The following is a 19,479-nucleotide window of genomic DNA, read 5'->3' as shown; positions in this document are numbered from 1 at the left end:
GCCCAGTCTGGAAGAGTCTGGGATAGCCTCTCCGACTGGCCCCATCTGAGATGGGTCCTGTGGCTCGGCAAGCTCATCAGCAGGACAGCCTGGGTTAGTTTTGAGACACTGAGTGGGTGACATGTTTGGGGCTGGATAAGTAGGCAAGGGGACATTTGCAGAGTCTTTGTACCAGAATAGGAGCCTGGGCTTCATCCTGTAGTAGTCTAGGGGCTGTGACGGACCCTATCCATGGCCATGGATAGTAGTGTGCACACTCATAAGGTGGGATCTCTGCATCCAGCTGTTCTTCCTTTCCCTGGTCCTGCAGGGAAAAACCATTGTCAGACAGCTGGCTATGGTCACTGGCACAGACTGCGTTGGAAAAGTAGAGTGAAGATAAAAGGCACATGGCGTTGAGACCCCTAGAAGCAGACTCAGGGCAGGAGTTCTGAGTGCAAGGTGCTTATTTGGTTTTAGGGACATGAGACAGAGAATCAAGGGCAGCGAATAAAGGGTACATTCTCAAGTGAGTAACTGCTGTGAACGTCTGGAGCTCTATCCTACTAGGTAATTCTGGGATTCAGTGTAGAACCCCTGGGGTGTGGAGGAGGGGGTTATTTGTACCTTAACCCCCTCCAGTCATTGGTTGAGAGCTGCTCCTGGGGGTCTTAATTTTCTGGCTTTACTGTCTTGTCATACAGGATATAGCCCCCCGCTCCCCAGGGCTTTGGCAGAAGCCCATGGCTATTAGCTATTTGACAGTTGGCAGAGGCAGTTGGAGGTTGGACTGCACTCGGTGCAATAATAAGTCCTGAGGTGGCGGTGGGACGCAATAGCTTCTGCTACAGGGATCCTACAGCCTCTGTGGCCTTCTAAGGTGACCAAGGCTGCTGGCTTCTGCCTCCTTGGTGGCAGCAGCCGTGGAGGACAAGTTCATGCTAGGAGGAGAGGCAAAGCCACCTTGAGCTCTGTGCTTGTATACGGAGTGGAACAAAGCAAAGGCTGGCCTCAGACTGGACTCCAGAGTTTCCATTCATGTTCTCCACAAGTCCTCAGAAGTAAAGAGGAGCTGGAGGGCTATATCACCCAGTGATCAGAGAGCAGGCATGGTATCAGAGAGCCTGGGCTAACATCTGGCCTCTGCTCTACCTCCTAAGTTTATCTAGAGCCTGCCACCTTCCACTACCTCTATTGTCAACATCCTCGACAAGGTTGGCAGACTTTCTCTCCAGGGCATTAGAGTCAATAGTTTCAGCTTTCCAGGTCATATGATCTGTGTAGCAAAGACTCAACTCTGCTGTTGTAGCAAAAACAGCCGTAAAAAATATGTAAATGAATGAGCATGGGTTATGTGCCAATAAAACTTTATTTACAGAAACAGGCAGAGGGCTGGATTTGGCCACAGTTTGCTGATCAGTGCATGAGTCAAAACTCTATTCTGTTCTCAACTGCATGACTATTCCAGCTTCCTCCCTGCTCCACTCTTGCCCCATTGATGTCTGTTCTCAATGCAGCAGCCTGAGTGATCGTTTGAAAAAGTTAGATAATGGCTTTTTTCCTGTTGAAAAGCCTCCAGAATTTCCTGTCACACTCAGAATAAAATCCAAACTTCTTAACATGGTCTCCATATCTAGTCCTTGATTTGTAATGCCCCACCCCCATATTTGCTCTCTTATTCTCTTTTCTAGCCACGCTGATCCATTTCCTCTTCCTTGAACCACACCAAACTAGTTCTGACCTTTGCACTTGCTGTCCTTGCTTTGCCTGACATGCGTTTCTTCCAGATAATTATGTAGCTCACTTGTTTTGTCGATCTGGTCTCTGCTCAGACTTCAGCTTCTCAGAGAGGCCCCCTCTGATTACCTTATCTGAAATAACACTCTCCCCCACCTCCCACCCCTTCCCTTTGTAACTCTGTTCCTTTGCAGGGTGCTTTGGTTTTCCTCCTAGATCTTGTCACTATCTGACATTGTAATTTACATCTATTTGTGGATTACCCATCTTTCCTACTAGAACATGAGCTCCTGGAGGAAGAAGCTTTGTAAGCCTTATTTCCTGCTAGACCAGCAGTACCTGAGTCAGTACCTGGCATATAGAAGGGGCTTAAACATCTGCTGTGTCCAGGGAAGAGTGCTCAGGTCCTTACTTCACAAGCATGTGACGAGACCCCTCACCATCCCTTCTTTTTTAAGGTTCTCATTATTGATTGAGCTCCTGGTTTTCCTTCTACCTCTGAGAAAGTTCTGTCTCCTTTATGGGTATCTGTTTCTTTACCTTTTCCTTTAAGTACTACGTTTCCTTAATTCTTTTCTTCCTTCTTATGGGAGCTGTGAGCTTTGTAATTCCCTGTGCTCCTCTTATGGTCTTTCTTTGCTCTGATTTGGCTACAAATTTAGGGGGCTCAGTTGCCCTGCCAGAGCCATGCTACTTAGCCACCCCACCACGTGCCCCTTAGAGTGGTCATTTTAAAAACTCCTGGGCCTTCTTCAATGCCTTTTCAAGGAAGGCTTGCCTCAGTGTGAGTTCTACCCATTCCCCCAAGAGTCCTGCATATGGATCATATATGCTCCAACTTAGGTCTGGAAGTTTTTTTGTGGTAGGCTTAGCTTACCTCCTCCTCTCATCTCATGCCTGATCTTGACTTTCCTGGAACCCTGTTTCAAAGCAGAGAAACCTCAACATGCTCATCTTCTGCGTGAGTTTCATTCTTTGTAGGAAAATATGCTGGTGCTTTGGTTCTTATTTTTTAATCTTTCTTTGGTCTTAACTTTTATTAATAATAGTTGCATCATTTTTTTTCCCCCATGACTGCTATTGTCAAGAACACATAGATAGCAAATCAGAGGTCTCGGGTTCAAATCCTGATTCTGCCTTGTGTTAGCTACGTGGATTAGGACCATCATTTCATGACTGCCTAATTGGAATGATAATGCCGGCTCCCCTAGATTTGGGTCAGGGGCCATGGCTATGAAAATTGTTCGTAAACAAAGTGCGTGCCTATGTTTGTGCTTCTCCTCATGATTCCCCATCCTCCTCATGGGTGCCCGGTTCCCCACCCTTAGCCTCTGACTCCTTCACTCTTTGGTAACGTCACCATTAGCTTTTTATGGAAAGAGAAAAATGACAGATGGGAGAAAAGTGGGAAACTTCACTTGAACATATGTGTGGAGGGGAGGCTAACCGGGAGATATTATGTATATTGTATTCTATATGGGCACAAAGACCAGCTTATTTTTAAAAAAGCGTAAATGTGGATAAATAAAACCTGACAAGTATTGGTTTCCTTGAATTATTTTGACTACTTTATCAGCTGCATGCTGATGTGTTGCATTAACACTTTTAACGCATTTGGAAATTAAATCAAATGGCAACTGCATTAAATTCTCATTCACTTGGAACATTACCCTCCTGTGTTCAAATGGAAGAATGATCTGAGGTATGGAACAAGCTGCAAAGTCTGTAGTTAGCTACCATTTGTGGACCATTTATTGCATGCCAGACACTTCACTGACTGTCTTCTCATGAGGTTGTGTTTAATCTTCACCATGGTCCCCTGTTACCACTGAGGATGCTGAAGTCTGATTACCCAGTCTCATCAGAGTCACACAGTCCAAGGCCTGCCCTCTTCCTATAATGAGCCCGTAAATGAGACTATTTTCTGACCCTCCTTATGCTAATTTTCCATAATGTATTATTCCGTGGCAGATATATATGGAATATTTCTTCTGAGAACCCAAGTTCCAGCCTAGGCTAAACTCAGTTAAACCCATGGGCTCCAGTTTAGTAAGAATGCTCTAGATCGTTGCCTTTGTCCAGTCACTGGAGCCTAATTTACCTCTGAAACACTGCAGCCTCTGCCTGGACCAGTGATTCTTAATTGAGGGTGATTTTCCTTCCAGGGGCCATTTGGCAATGTCTGGAGACATTTTGGATTGTCACGATGGGAGAGGTGGGGTACTGGCATCTAGTGGGTGGAGCCCAGAGATGCTGTTAAACACCCTACGATACACAGCATGGCCCCCTGACAACAAAGAATGACCCAGCTCCAAAGGCCAGTCGTACTGGCCCAGATCCTGCCCCATGGGAAGGCTTTTGTACTTAGTGCCCTACTATTCATCTAGGATGCCAGGTGCAGAAACTGGATGGGAAGATACTTCCTCTGTGGGCCTCTGGCCAATGGAGCTGTATGGACGGGAAGGCAGAGCTGGTGACGTGGCTGTGAAGAAGTGGTTCCACTTATTTGAGCCCCAGAATCCCTTTCTGGAAAATTGACATTTGTTTTCTGGTTTACTCTGACTAGTGATGCTTGGCCTTCCCTCTGCCGTTTCCCCACTAACTATCCAGGGAAATACAGCAAAAGGTAAATGCAGACTGACTCCCCATTTCCGAGATCTGAGAGAAATTTTCTGCTAACTTTCAGGCCAATAAAGCTGGCCAAGTGCCCACCAAGCATATGTGCCTCCCTTCCATAGGACAGAGTGGTGAAGCAGCTGCCTAACCATGGACCTCATTCCCAGCCTGCTCTGCAATCACTAGGGCCCTGTGATAATAGTTCCAGTTTAAGGAATGTGAGCAGAACTGCTGCATGTCCTTTCAGAGTCAAAGAGTTAAAAAGCATGTAGTCATTCCTCAGCTTCTCACCCCCCTCTTTGGTTAGCTGGATGCAGACAATTTCAAGGTGAGGGGAGAGTCAAAAGATTGAACACGCCTGGGCCCCTGAATCACCTTGTGAAGGAAAATTGTCTGCTAAGCAGGCCTGTTGTTAATATTGAAGTGATAATAAACTATTATTGTGTTAAGCTACTAAGTCTTGGGGTTTATTTGTTACAGCAATTAGTATTTTCCTAATTAATACAATTTGGATCAAAAAAAGCCATTAGTAACCCCCACAGGCTTAATGTCTTGAATGAAAACTTTCTAGCCTACCTGAAAACAGATGGGAAGATGTTTCTTCCTTTCCCACTGATATTGGGCTTAAACGTCCAAATTCTGTACGATCTGAAAGCTGAGCAATTATCTTTTTCTTGTCACGTATTGATTGTTTTTGAAGATTTTTTTTAAAGTCTCTTCCCAAATGTTCTTTCCTGATGTAGACTACAAATTCCAGAATACATGAGGGCAAAAATTGTGTGTTCTGTGTTATGGGAAGGGGTTAGAGACAGACTTGGCTATGGCCATGAAGCCCGAGAACTACATGAACTCAGGTAGAGTCTGGTCAGATGTGGCAGCTTGGAAGTCTGATCCTGAAGGGTAGGTCTTGCACTAGGAGTCGGAGGACTGGTGATCCTCCTGTCAGTCAGGGCCTGGTACATGAGGTAGGGTGTCCAGGTGAACAGTCCCAGCCAGCCCAGCTGGTCATGGGAACTATCCTTGTACCTGGCCTCACCCAGCTTCCAGCCCAAGCCAGTTGGTCCACCTACCGGCAACCCAGTGACTCCAACCGCAGGTGGGTGGGGTGGAGAAAAGGAGGTAGAGTAAAAGATTTTGCAGTTCAAAAACAAGCACCACCAATCATTTAGAAAGGATTCTCATGAAGAAATCGTGGCAACACATTCAAACATTGAAAAAACAAAACAGTAGCAATTCTCAGGAAGCAGATGCCAAAAACGGCCGTATCTCAACAGTTGGGGTGGCTGTGGGTTCCCAATGTAATCGATGAGGTTCAGTATGCTCACGTTGTATTGTTTTTAAACTTCACCCATGTCCCCTTGCACAAGATGTGCTCATTTTGATCCAGGGAGCTCAGAAGCAGTGCTTAGCAGACGTTTACCTAAGAAGAGATGTGGCCTTCATTCTCCTGCTAATTAGACTTAAGTGACCATTGCTCAGGGCCTTGACTTGACTATTTGTCAAAATAATGGGTTGTATTCTAAGGCCAGGCTTCACGCTTATTCCCGCCTTAAAACAATGGAATTCCTTTCTAAAATAGTATAAAAAACAAATGATGCAGCTCTGCAGAATCACAAGGTTCCTAGAATAGTATAAAATCTCTGCTTTCCCACCTCCTGGGCAGGTGGATTTCTTTTCTTCTTTAAAGTTTCTTTTTTCCCCCCTAACCCATATGATCCTTCTCCTTTTTCATGCTTTCCTAAACCTGGTAGAAAAGGAGGCTAGGATTTGGCGTCTTCTCTTTTAAAATGAAATGTGCTTGCACCAGCTTTTCATTATTAATCAGAGTAGCATGCCTGTTGCTTTATATGTCTATCCAGGGGCAGATGTGACTCACTTTCAACCCAATAAATGGAAACTGTGCCTTTTTGATGGAATGCGGCCTGGTGGTATGGAGCAGGCAGTTATTGGCAGAGCAGCTGATCATCTGTTCTCAGTGAGGGAAAAGCCTCCTGTTTGAGTTAATCAGCGGCAAAATGTGCTCTGTGGTTTGTTCTTTTAATCTCTTCCGCACGTGAGTGAGGAACTGCTGGGACCCCAGCAAGACAGGGCTGCAATTTGCTGTGCCTGAGCAAGCAATTGGAAAGGCCCTTCGTAAGGGGAGGTGAGGAGGCTGCACTTTAGAAGCAGGCAAGGCTGGGGTTCATTCTTGGCTCTGTTCATTTTATGTTGCTGAATGCAACTCTGCATGTGACTGAGCCTCAGTTTCTCCATCTGTAGAAAGGGACAGAAGGATGTTTCTTGCCTCATGTTTTCTGAGGATCAGTGAAATAAAGTGTGGAAATCGCAGAGTGTGGGACCTGCTTCATACCAGCAAGAAAGTTCAAAGACTCGTGTGACAATGTTACTTGTTCTCTGTGCCATTTATTTTTCCTTCTGGGCACACAAGCTTCCTCCATTCAGGTAGGGCCAGAGGAGTGTGTGCAGAAGTGATATACACTCCTTTTGGGCCAGACCTATTAAAAAACTCCCCTATGCAAGCCCCCTCTCTTTTTCCCCTCCTGCTGTGACATTTGAGACCACATATTAAGTCAGGCAGCAGCTCCAGATCGGAGCCTGGGTCCCTGAATGACTATGTGGAGTACAGCACCACCTCTCCTCACCCAGTAACTTCATTGGGCTGTGATGGGAATGAGAAAAAGCTGAACCAACTGTGACTTGTCCAACCCATGAGGGCGGGGCAGGCGGTGCTACTGCAGGGAGGCTCTGTCTGTTACCCCGGCCCTTCTCGCCTTGATGGCTTAGAAACCTCATTCTGGCCATCTATGCAGTGGACAGATACCCACAGCATGCAGACAATGCCATAGTTTCCAGTCAGCATTTTGTGAGAGCTGAACAGTGATCAGAAGCAGGTTTGCTGAGTCTGGTCTCATGGTAGGCGGAGTTAGCTGATTCTATCTACCCACAGTGCTATTGGGATTCAATTGTCTGAAAGGCGCTCCTTCTCCCTGAGCACATCTGCACTCATCTCTGTGGCTTTTCTTCTATGACTCACCTCTGTGAGGTGACTGCCACCTTTTATTCTTCAATGTTTGTCCCAAGTTAGGGTAATATAGTTAATTAAGTGGCCAACCAACTTTTTCAGATATATTTGCATGCATCTGCTGAATTCCAGGCTCTGTTGACTTTATTTCTTGACTTCTGAGATAAGCAGAGATGAATGAAACTACAGGGTGCCCTCCTCCCAAGTCTTAACCCATATCTAGCAGTTATTGACCCGTATCTAGTACATCTAGGTATTGCCTGTGCCTATGGCCCTTACCTTTACCACCCCAACTCCAAGCTACCACCTTTCTCACCCTCTCTTATCCAACCATGACCATAAGACTCTTGGTTGACTACTAGTCCATGATGTCATCAAGGAATTGCCCTACTGTCTTCAGAAATCACAGAAAAGGCCGGGTGTGGTGGCTCATGCCTGTAATCCCAGCACTTTGGGAGGCCGAGTCAGGTGGATCACCTGAGGTGAGGAGTTCGAGACCAGCCTGGCCAACATGGTGAAACCCTATCTCTACTAAAAATACAAGAAATTAGCCGGGTGTGGTGGTGGTTGCCTGTAATCCCAACTACTCGGGATACTGAGGCAGGAGAATCGCTTGAACCTAGGAGCCAGAGGTTGCAGTGAGCCAAGATCGTGCCACTGCACTCCAGTCTGGGCGACAAGAGCAAGACTCCATCTCAAAAAAAAAAGAACAGAAAAGACAGCTCATGGATATACCCGTAGTGATTGCTTTTGCACAAAAGGGCTCATGCCGGGCATTCCTGGGGCTACATCTGAGAAGAGTTCACCCAGTCCCAAATTTATCAACCATGATGCCAACAGAACTTACCATGACCTTTGAGATTGCAGTATCGTTAGCTCTCTCTTACCTTTGTGCCTATTCCTAGAGGCTTCTTCTATGGTCACTTCTGACATATCTGTTTACCATTCCTTCTGACTTTCATCCTCAATTCCCTCTCACTCCTTACACCTTCTGTCCTCTGTAAACCTTCCAAATTTGGAACTCAGCTCCCCTTAATATTCTTTATCCTTTCTCCAGCATGCACAAGCACATGTGCGTGTGCACATGCACATGCACACTCTCTCTCTCTCAAGTTCTTTGGGGTATAATAGACTTCTGAGGATTTAGGGTACTGGAAGGGGTTTATAGCATAGAAATACAAATGTCCTCAATGGGATCTGATGAATTTCTGCCCACAAGTGCCCTTGCCATCCCAGGAAGAAGTTCTTGGTGGCAGCTCTGGTCTCCTACCATGTTGCCCTGGCTCCTCCCCTCTCTCTCCTTCCTCGGAGGCTCTTAGAGCAGTCTGACAGCAGACAGTTGCCTCAGGACCTGTTTGCACAGCTCATTTCTGCCAGCCCCACTTGCCAGTTCTTCCCCCACTGGCTCTGGATTAATTCCCTCTGGCAGATGCATGACTTTTCCCTGCCTTTCTTTTGCATCTCAGAAGCAGGGCTCCATTTCACTGCCAGGATGGATTTTACCATTGCCTCAGTCCTTGACACCTACCTGGGCTGGGACATCACTGCGTATAGTCCTGCTCTTGTCCTGCCAAAACTATGTGGTCATTGACATAGTTAAGGGCAGGAGGACTCGGCAGGGGCTGCACAGAGCAGGAGGATGGAGATGAGGAGCCATTCTCAGCCTGGACCCTGGCAGTGGTAAGTGGCAGCCACCCAACTCTAACTGGATAAAACCCCAGAGGCAGGTTGTTGGCCCATGTCCCTGGAATGCTCTGGCATGGAGCTGTCTCTGTGCAGATCACGTCCTAGGGCTCAAATGAGGACCCAGGGCTTTGTCTCCTTTTTCATTTTCTGTTTTGTTTGTTCCTCATTGACACTATTATCCTACATGCTCATGGGATAAGTTGGGGGCCATTTGGGGGCTGGCATCTCCAGATCCACACCTTCTAGTTTAACAAGCTCAAGGGCAAAAGGATTATGTCTCCCCATGTCTGAAGGCCGGTCCCAGGGAAAGATTCTGCCCATCCCTGCCAGGGTTGAGCGTCCGATTCTAGACCCACCATCTGCCCAGTGGCAGATGGAAGGACCCAGTCTAAGTCATGTGCCCAATTCTTTAGCCAGAGTGTGTGAACCCAGGCCCTCCAGGAGGATGCAAAGTGAGACAAGAGCTCTTCCCCTCAATAGGAATGCTGGGCATACCAAAATAGGACATGCATAGGTGGGGCTCCCACTGGCATGCACCTCCCCACTTTCTGTAATAGAGCAGGAAGGGAGTTGGCCGCATGAAGTGTTAGGGCTGATTGGTAGGTTGTGGTGTGTAGTTTGTGTCTCCTGCTTTCAGGCTTAAATAACAATGAGAGTGATCTATTAATACCTTAAATTTTTGTTGTAATGAATTTCACACTGATGGAAACCCATTTTAGAACTAAATATGTTCAGAACTAAGTTATGTTATCTATGTCTGTTTCAGAGTCTCAGTCCCTCTCAGCTTCTCTTTCTGCCTGTCCCTGTGCTTCCCTGACTTCCTGTCTAACACTTCCCCATCCTTCTTTCTCCTCTCCTCAGTGTCCGCCAGCCTCTGCCCCTTCCCTCTGTCTTGCCACCATTCCTATGCATTCAAAAGGTCACAAACAGGTAACTTGGCTCACCACTGCCATGCTTGTCAGTGTCTGCTGCTACTGATAGTCCCTCCTGAAAAACAGTTCCTCTTCCTCCTACCTCTTCCTCCTCTCTTCCCCTACCATGTCCTTCTCTCTTCCCCTGTTCTCCCTTCCTTCTCATTCCCTGTAAATCCTGCTTTTTTTGTCTCTCCCTTTCATTTCTTATTAATGCCTTGTTACACGCCAATGTTTTGGGTGACACCTGTCTTGTCCACTGCCATGCAGCTGTTGGCCATGGCTTCTGCAGACTCTCAGGTGCAGGGGTCGAGCCTGCACAAATGTGTGGCATTAACATTTTCCTTTGAGTATTCTTTGATTGAGGACAGCAAGCAATTAGTACCATTTGCCATTTTGTTTTTGTTGTTGTTGTTGTTGTTGTTTTGAGACAGGGTCTTACTCTGTCGCCTAGACTGTGGCACAATCATGGCTCACTGCAGCTTCAACCTCCCAGGCTCAGCGATCCTCCCACCTCAGCCTCTTTGAGTAGCTGGGACTACAGGTGCCACCACAGCCAGCTAATTTTTGTATTCTTTGGAGAGACAAGGTTTCACCATGTTGCCCAGGCTAGTCTCAAACTCCTGAGCTCAAGCAATGTGCCCACCTCATCTTCCCAAAATGCTGGGATTACAGGCGTGAGCCACTGTGCCCAGCCCCATTTGCCACTTTGTTAAATTAGTATAGAAATATACACCTGGACAGTGCCATCTTAGTCTCCAAATGCCCCCTATTAGTTGACTGATTAATGTGACAAATATTTATTAAATACCTGTTATGCCCCAGTAATCTTCTAGACACAGGGATACAGCAAACAGCCATATGGATCAGGGCTTCGACTATTTTGAAGCAGATATTCTAATGGAGGGGAGAAGAAAAATGAGCTCAGAAGTGAGACCATTTAGAGAGTGGTAAGAATGTCATTCTTTTTTTTTTTTCTAAGACAGAGCCTCACTCTGTTGCCCAGGCTGAAGTGCAGTGGTACAATCTTGGCTCACTGCAACCTCCACCTCCCAGGTTCAAGCAATTCTACCTCAGCCTCCCGAGTAGCTGGGATTACAGGCACCTGCCACCATGTGTGGCTAATTTTTGTACTTTTAGTAGAGACTCAGTTTCTCCATGTTGGCCAGGCTAGTCTCAAACTCCTACCCTTAAGTGATCCACTCACCTCGGCCTCCCAAGTGCTAGGATTACAGGCATGAGCTACCATGCCCAGCCAAGAATGTCATTCTTAATTATGTGAATAGTGAATGCTTTGTGGACAGGAACTGCTTGTTTATAATTTTACTGCTCAAAAGCAAGTCACAGGATGACTTGCATTCAGATCCCAGCTCTGGCACTTGCCACATGGGCCCGGGGCATGCACCTATACTTCTGTAAGCCTGTTGTACCCTCTATAAAGTGAGCACAGTGAGGTGGACCCTTCAGGTTTGTTGTGAGGTATGAGTGAGATGATGTGGCCAGAACAGGAGTCAGCAGCTCCCTACCCCTCGGGCTAACACCAGCTACTTCCTGGCCCTGTCCTGCAAGGCGGGGCTAAGTCTATCTGAATGCAATTATTGGGTTACTTCAACTTGCCACCCCTAAGGCTGTTGACCCATCCAAATTTAATCTGTACAATTGTGTGATATAATTTACTATTGTGTTAGTTTGCCAGGGCTGCCATAATGAACTACTATACACCGGGTGGCTTTAGACAACAGTATATTCTCTTACCGTTCTGGAGTCCTGAAGTCCAAGGTCCAAGTGTCAGTAGGGTTGGTTCCTTCTGGTAGCTCTGAGGGAGAATCTGTTTCATGCCTTTTTTTTTTTGGAGGCAGAATCTTGCTCTGTCACACAGGCGGGAGTGCAATGGTGTGATCTTGGCTCACTGCAACCTCCGCCTCCCGGGTTCAAGCGATTCTCCCTGCCTCAGCCTCCCGAGTAGCTGGGATTACAGACTCCCACCACCATGCCCGGCTAATTTTTGCATTTTTAGTAGAGATGGGGTTTCGCCATGTTGACCAGGCTGGTCTTGGACTCCTGACCTCAGGTGATCTGCCCACCTTGGCCTCCCAAAATGCTGGGATTACAGGCGTGAGCCACCATGCCCAGCCCATGCCTCTTCTAACTTCTCCTGGTTGCCAGTGATCTTTGGGTGTTCCTTGGCTTATAAATGCATCATTCCTGTCTCTGCCTCTGTCGTCACATGGCCTTCTTCTCTCTCTGTGTTTCTGCATCCAAATGTCCCTCGTTTTACAAGGATGCCAGTCATTGATTTGGGGCCCACCTTCTTCCAGTATGACTTCATCTTGGCTTGATTACATCTACAAAGACCCTATTTCCAAATAAGGCCACATTCTCAGGTACCAGGGGCTAGGCGTTGAACATATCTTTCTGGTTGACACAATTGAATCCACAGCACCCATGTGTATTGGCTTTTATGAATTTGAAATCTCCCTCCCAACTCCTTTTGGGTTATTCTTGTATGTTTTTGCTTCTGAAGAATTCAGACGCCTCCTTTTATGCCCATACAGAGGTCTGCACCTTCCCAGGTGTGAGAAGTGACCACAGATTCACAGCAGACAAGAGTGTGATGAGGTCTGGCTGAGAGGCTGGGGGCTAGTCCTTTCCTTCCCTCCTTCCATCTCTCCTCGTCTTTTAGTTTCTTTCTTTATCTTACTGTCAGGCCAGAGCCTGCCCCCTTCCCCTGCCAAGGCCCTATTGCCCTCAGAAGGGCATAAATTGTACCCTGTGTCTCTCTCCAGCCATAGTTCTCAGGAACCCCTTCCATGAACCCCCTTTCTTGACCACACAAATTCTAATTCCCCAGTGCCACCACCCTTGTTATCCAAGGTGACTTCTTGAAACTACACATGTATAGCAAACATGCCAAGTTCATTAGGTTGTGGGTTCCACGAGGACAGGCACTGGGTCTGTGCTTGCTCGGCCTGTGTCCCTGGTGCTTGGCACATTGTGGGCTCTCAGTGGACATTTGTTGCATAAATGAAGCAACTGCAGGGCTTGGATACTTCTCTATCACTTGCTGCTTCTTTGCAAAGGTGGACAAAGCCCTTCACGATATCTTTTCCTTCAGACCTTTTCACTGCACACGAGACTGGAGACCAGCCCAGATAGTTCTAGTTAGCCTCAGAGCCTTTGCACATGCTGTTCCTTTTCTTTGGAATACCTTTCCCTACTTCATCAACCGTTTTATAATTCAGCCCATGTATTTTCCCTGCAGGGAAGTCTTACCTGAAACTTTCCCCACCATTGTAAACTATATTACATGCCCCCAAATCAACAGCAGGAACCTCTGCTAGACTATAATTGTTTGAAGGTAGGGGCTGTGTCCAACTATCTGTTTATTCTCAGTATCCCTGTATATAGGAGGAGCTCAGTTGGTGGCACTCCCATGAAATCAAATAGTTCTTTGAAGTGTACAAAATGATGAGGATGCCTCAAATATCCCAAAATTATTATGATTCTTATTTTCTCGGTGAGGAATCAGAGACTTAGAGAGGCTTAGTGACCTCTCTACGTTAAGACCTAAGGTTAAGGACAGACAACTAGAGTGAAGTTGAGGGCCGAGTGGCTGCAAGTTCTCCTGGGGTTAGCACAGAGTCAGGCACACAACAGAGCAAATGCTAGGGTATGGGCGACCCACAGAGAGGCACGAGAAGCCCCAGAGCAGGGCTGGCTCCCAGCCATGTCCTTGGGAGACTGTAGGCATCAGGAGCTGCAGCCACTGCCTTCCTTGCGATTCTTGGGAGACTTCTGTTCTAATTGCTCTTTTCAAGTGTTGTGCATGCAGTTCAATGTGTGGGGGACACAGTGTTTGTAGCAACTGCTAATGACAGGGCTACTGAAAAAGACTATTTTTGGAGTTAGGCTTCAGCCTAAAAGAAATAAAAATAAACACTGAGTTTTTTTTTTTAAAGAAAAATATGTAGAAAGGAATCAATTCCATCTCAAAATGTTCTTTCTCCTAGTGAGGGTGGAGTAGGGATTTAATCTAGAATTAGAGTAAGGCAATCTGGGTTTAAGTCGTGGTTCTGCCATGAACTCAGTTTTCTGTGGGATGCCTTTTCCTTCAATTCCTCCTGGTCCTAAGGACAGCTCTGGGGTCAAGCCTGACCTGGCTGAAGCCGTTTCCCTCTCCTCTAGTCACATTTGGCTCCATCACAGTTCTTACAGTTAGTCTTGACCTTGACCAAGCAATAGAGGTTAAGCTTTCCCAGGGCCATTCCCTAGTAGCAGCCCTCCAAACTGTCTCATCCAACCCAACCTTATCTGCGCTTCAATGAATCATCAGCAAAGCCTGTTACTAATAGTGATAGTAATACTCATGTTGATAATAACTTTTTCTGAGAGATGACTATATCCCAATTCCTTATGGAGCACTTCTGGAACACTGTGTGGTTTTTCTGCAAAGATTCACTCTTCATGATCCCTCCCCATGGGCAGAGTACACTTCCCGATTGGCTTTGACAAAGCCCCATTGACCTTGAGCTTGGCCATGTGACTTGGTTTGAACTGTAGCATATGGGCAGAAGGGATGGTGTGCCAGTTCCCAGGAGAGATTTCAGGAGGTATCATGTGTCCCTGCTTGCTCTGTTGCCTGCTGCCATCCGTCACTGGAAGAGCCTGCCCCTGGCAGCAACAGCTCCTTCAGACTAGTTCCTGGAATGAGAGGCATAGGGAATAGATTCAAACACAGCCTGGAGCTAACTGATCTACAGACCTGAGAACAAGAAACAAGTATCTGCGTACATCAAGATTCGGGGTTGTTTGTCACTAAGAAAAAGCTAAGTAATACAGTGCTTTAAAGAGATGATCTTAGGTAATTCTCACCGCAGATTTTCTGAGGTAGGTGTATTATTACTCCACTTTGTATGAGGTTGTGCTAATTCTTTTCCCCTGGGATCCTGCCAAGCTCTGCCCTTCTAGTCTTGGTATCTGGCAGCCTCAGCTCTCCATTAGGTTGTGGTCAGTGGGCCTTGAAGAACAGCATTGCTTCACTGGATTTGGATAAGAAGGATGATGCTATTGGAGACTCTCAGGGCTAGAGGGACTCGCTCTTGGGTTCCTGCTGGTGATTGGAAGGGCTAAGAGTGGTCCTTTATATGCCTTTATTTTACAGAGAGGAACTGGCTTCTGGAAGGCTACACCTGCAGGGTTGGAGTCAATGTCACTCCCCAGAACCTTCTGTCCCAGAGGTCCATGAGGATCCCAGTCCCAGGATCTTGTGGCTCAGCTGTAGTGATGACCTCCCGGAGGGGTGGGGCCAAGCAGGCCACATGTAGAACTCAAATTCTCCTGGTCCCTAGTGGCCATATGCATGACAGCTACAAGCTGGCTCAGGCATTACAGGAATCAGTAAGGAAAAAGCATCTCAGACACAGTGTTTCAGGGCCCCTAGGTCTGAATTGGGAGACATGGCTTCAGGGTCTGCTTCCCAGTTGAGACTCCTGGGCCTTCGCCTGAGCTGACCATAGGACCTCCTCATGCAACACCCATTGCCACCAAGGCCTTTTCCTGCCCTCACTGCCAGAGCACCTGGCCAAGGCCTTCCTCCCTACTCCCAGTACATCCCTCGTGCCTGCTTCTCCCCAGATCTGGACCCTGCTGTGTTATGAGCCCAGAGGACCAATGTGCAAACTATGGAATGCCGCTTCCTGTGAAGTGAAGATGTGTATGTTGATAAACCCCAATGGTTCTTCTTAGAAGCCTGTAGCCTCCAATGGCTGTGAGGGCAGTGGATGGAGCAACTGCAAAAGCAGCATATTGATTGCAAGGAAGTAACTGAAGGGAGAGTTCAAAATGCCTCCTGGAAGGCAGGCAGCCCTCGGCTCTGGCGAGGTGCTAATGAGCTCCCCAGCCAGCTCCGGCTCGACCTGCCTTTTCCCAGCAAAAGACCCAGGGCCTATGTCGAGAAGGGCAGCAGGAAGTGGGGGCGATGGAGATGATTAATGTAGAGCAGCTTCATGGCTCATACCAGCTCTGCTCTCTAAGTCTTTTGTTTCTTCCTCCTTTTATCTTCACCAGGCAAAGCAAAGAGCAGCGCATGCCGTGGGAATTCCTTCCTGTAATGTGTTCTGATCTGTTTGCTTGTATAAATGAGCCCGTGTTTCAGAAGAGAGTGAACCCTCCTCCTCTAAAGGGACATAAACCCAAGGATTTGCTCCGTCCTCCCGCTGTGATCTTGGCCACCCTCCTGGCTTTCTAAGACTGAGTTACCTTGTTTCCATGCAGATGTCAGAATGTACACGTCATCTGCAGGGCAGGTGGTTAAACCCCATGTCTAGAGAGGGAGTTGCTTGAAAGCAAGCATGTGCCAGCATATTGAAGTAAGTGAGGGTGGAAGTAAAGCACCTTTATTTCCACATGAGGTTGCATCATTGTGTTTCCATGCTGAGAAGGCCTTTCGAGATATCAGTGTTCCCATTTATTCATCCTAAAACTGGTACTTTGTCTTCTATACAACCCGTGTATGCTAAAGTATGTCTGCAGCACAAAAACAAGGAAGATGTAGGCCAGGAGGTAAGTATCCAGGGATCTTTTATAGTGTATTAAAATATGAACATCTGCATTCCCTTTTCACCTTGAATTTTAAAAATCAGTACATTTTTCCTTCTTTTCAGAGACAATACTTTACCACCACATTTAAGTTCTGGGCCCTGAGGCAAATATTTCAGCTGTTGAGCCCCCAAGCATCGAACTTTCAATGAAAGGAAACCTGAGTTCTAATCAACTTTGCAGCAAGAAACTTGCAACAAGAAACTTGCCAAACCTCTAAGCATGAAACAGCACAATCTTTCATCATTTGATGCTTTTACCTCTGTGGTTTTCTTTGTTCTATGCCTGCCCCTTCACCTTCTTCTCGCAGTCATCCTTCAAAGCTCATGTTAGATGTCATCCTCTCTGTGAAGACTTCTACAGCTTCCCCAAGCAGAAATGAACATTCCTTCTTCTTGGCTCTGCCAAACATATCTCTATTTAAAATATGCATTGTTCACTTGTTAATTCATTTACTCACATATTTATTGCGTGAGTAGTATATACCCAGGCACTATGGGTAGGTACCCAGAGATTCGATTCAAGGGTCGATGAAACTGATCAAGCATATACTATAGACCAGAGCTGCCTAACAGAGCTTTCTGCTGTGATTGGAACGTTCTGTATCTGTGCTGTCTGGCATCTCTGGCTCAGTAGCCACTTATGGCTATCAAACACTTGAAATGTGGTTATCATGGCTAAGGAATGGAATTTTAAATTTTATTTATTTTTTTTTAGAAAAGTTTAAATAGCCACACATGGACATGGCTGGTGGCTACCATATTGGGCATCACTATTCTACAGGGAGAGATGGACTTTGAAAGAGTTAATGGAACAATATAGAATTACAAATTGTGATTGAGACTATGTTGGGATCAAATAGAGCATCATGACAGAGAGTAAGTAGGGGGCTCCCTTTGGCAAGTGGACAAGAGAAGCTTCTTGGAGGAAGAGACATTTGGTTTAAAACCTGGAGAATGAGAAGATGTCAGCCATTTAAAGAGTAGGAAGATGACCTTTATGGGGAAAGTGATCAGTGAGTGGGAAACTCTAGAGGTAGGAATGAGTGTGGCATGTTGAAAGGACTGAGGGTGGTTGATGTGGCTGGGATAGATGGGTGAGTAGTGGGAGTGGAGGCTGGATAGTCAGGAATCAAATCACTTAAGGCCTTAGAGGCCACAGGGGAGGGAAAGGGGCTTGCTGGACATCCCAGCACCAGTCAAAGAGCAGAGCACAGGGTGCATGTCTCCTAGCTGTTAGCTCCATAGTTTTTCTGCTGTACCATGCTGCCCAAGCAATGTGGACGCACAACCTTCACACAGTGCTGGGCCTGGTGGTGAGCCTCATCTGCATTCTGTTTCCATTCCTGTCTCTAGCCTGACTTATTTAGGCCTGTCTAATTTATGTAGCGGCTGTACATGGGTAGTGCATGTCAGGCTCTGGGGCCTCCCTGTGTTTGTGAAAGAGAAATACTACCATCTCCACTGGAGCCATCTTTTCTGATCTTGCCTGCTCGGTAGTTAAGATTCTGGAAGCATTTAGCACAAGGAGGAATTGCTGTAATGACAAGTGGATCCTTCTGTAACCTCCACTTAATTGGATGAAGTGACAGCCCCAGCGAAGACTCAAATAAAATTTGGTGCAATTAGACTGCGCTGAACGTCTGGTGCCAGAACCAGGGTGGAAATCTTGCAGCTGGCTCGTGGAACCATAGAGGAATCTGGTTGCACAAGGGGAGGCTGTGTTTGCAGGCTAGGTGAAGATGTTCTTGCTTCACCTTTTACCTGCACCCCTCCCTTTCATTCTGTAGGTCTTCTCTCAAGATTACTTGAAGGGTGGTGGGGGGCACAGAGGTACAGGGAGTATCTTAGGTTGGGTTCCCTAGAAACAAAATCTGAGACAGAGATTGGGTGCAGAAGATTTATTTGGGAAAGCTATATGGACACCCACCTGTAAAGTGGGGGAGGCTGGGCTGGGCAGAGGGAGAAGCTGACTCATGATGTAGTTACAACCGAGGGATCAGTCAACCCTGTGGGAGAACCCAGGAACTGGGATGCTCCTTTAGAATTGCCCCCAAACTGAGGTTAGAGGACCAGACTTTTTTATTCTCAAACCAATCAGTCATCAGCCATGTCCTGTCACCTCCAAGAAAGCAAACATGATCTTGGATGAGAGAGTTCCCAGGGAAGGATGAAGCTGTGAGCATTCAGCATTGATAGGGTAGGGGTGCTTCCAGCAGCAGAACTACACAGTGTTTACCACAAAGTGAACCAGAACTGACAGCATTTGGTTCCCTGAGAATTTCTGATCTTCCTCAGACATTGACTGCAAGCTAACCACACACCCTGAACTCCTCTGTTCCTCTCTTCCAATTCCCTTTGCTCTATCCTCTATCTGTTATGGGTGAAAGTGAGAAAGTCTCTTGGCTACCTCGACTCCAATTTTCCCTCTATTCTTTATCCTTCTTGCTTCTAACACTTCCCCAGGCCTCCAGTGCCTCTCTCTTATTGCTTTCTGCTTTTGTGTCCCATGGCTGATCAGCTATGTCTGAAGTCAGCTATTCAGTTCACTTCCTACCCATGCCATGATTCTTCCCTTTTGGTGGTCTTATTTCTAGCAGTGAGTCTGGAAGCCCAACTTCTACCATCTATCAGAGCACCCTCCTGGAGAAATATGGAATGTGTGGGCTCCAGGTCAGTCAGACCAGAATAAGGTTCTATGTTCTGCCACTTTCTAGAAGAATGACGTTGGGTAGTAAGTCAGGTTTTCTCTTTGTCAACATTAAGGACACAGACATGGATTCATGTGTTTGGTGTTATACTTTCATTTTGAGCCTTTCTCATTTGTAAAATTAGGGCAAATCTACCTGCATCATAGAGCTTTTGGGAGGACTAGGTATTGTATGCTGGGCTCATAGCACAGTGCGTGGCGTATGGCAGAGGTTATCATCCT

The 19,479-nt window shown here is 46.7% G+C and overlaps 1 protein-coding gene across 9 annotated transcripts in view; it reads left to right on the top strand.

Moving 5' to 3' along the window:
* PTPRT (protein tyrosine phosphatase receptor type T) overlaps window positions 1-19,479 on the top strand; it is a 1,110,571-nt gene that overhangs the window by 441,806 nt on the left and 649,286 nt on the right. The gene's annotated exons all lie outside the window — the stretch shown is intronic.

The sequence above is a fragment of the Gorilla gorilla genome, chromosome 21, assembly GCF_029281585.2.
Source record: "Gorilla gorilla gorilla isolate KB3781 chromosome 21, NHGRI_mGorGor1-v2.1_pri, whole genome shotgun sequence".
NCBI lineage: Eukaryota > Metazoa > Chordata > Mammalia > Primates > Hominidae > Gorilla > Gorilla gorilla.
This window is presented reverse-complemented; position numbering and strand designations above follow the sequence as displayed.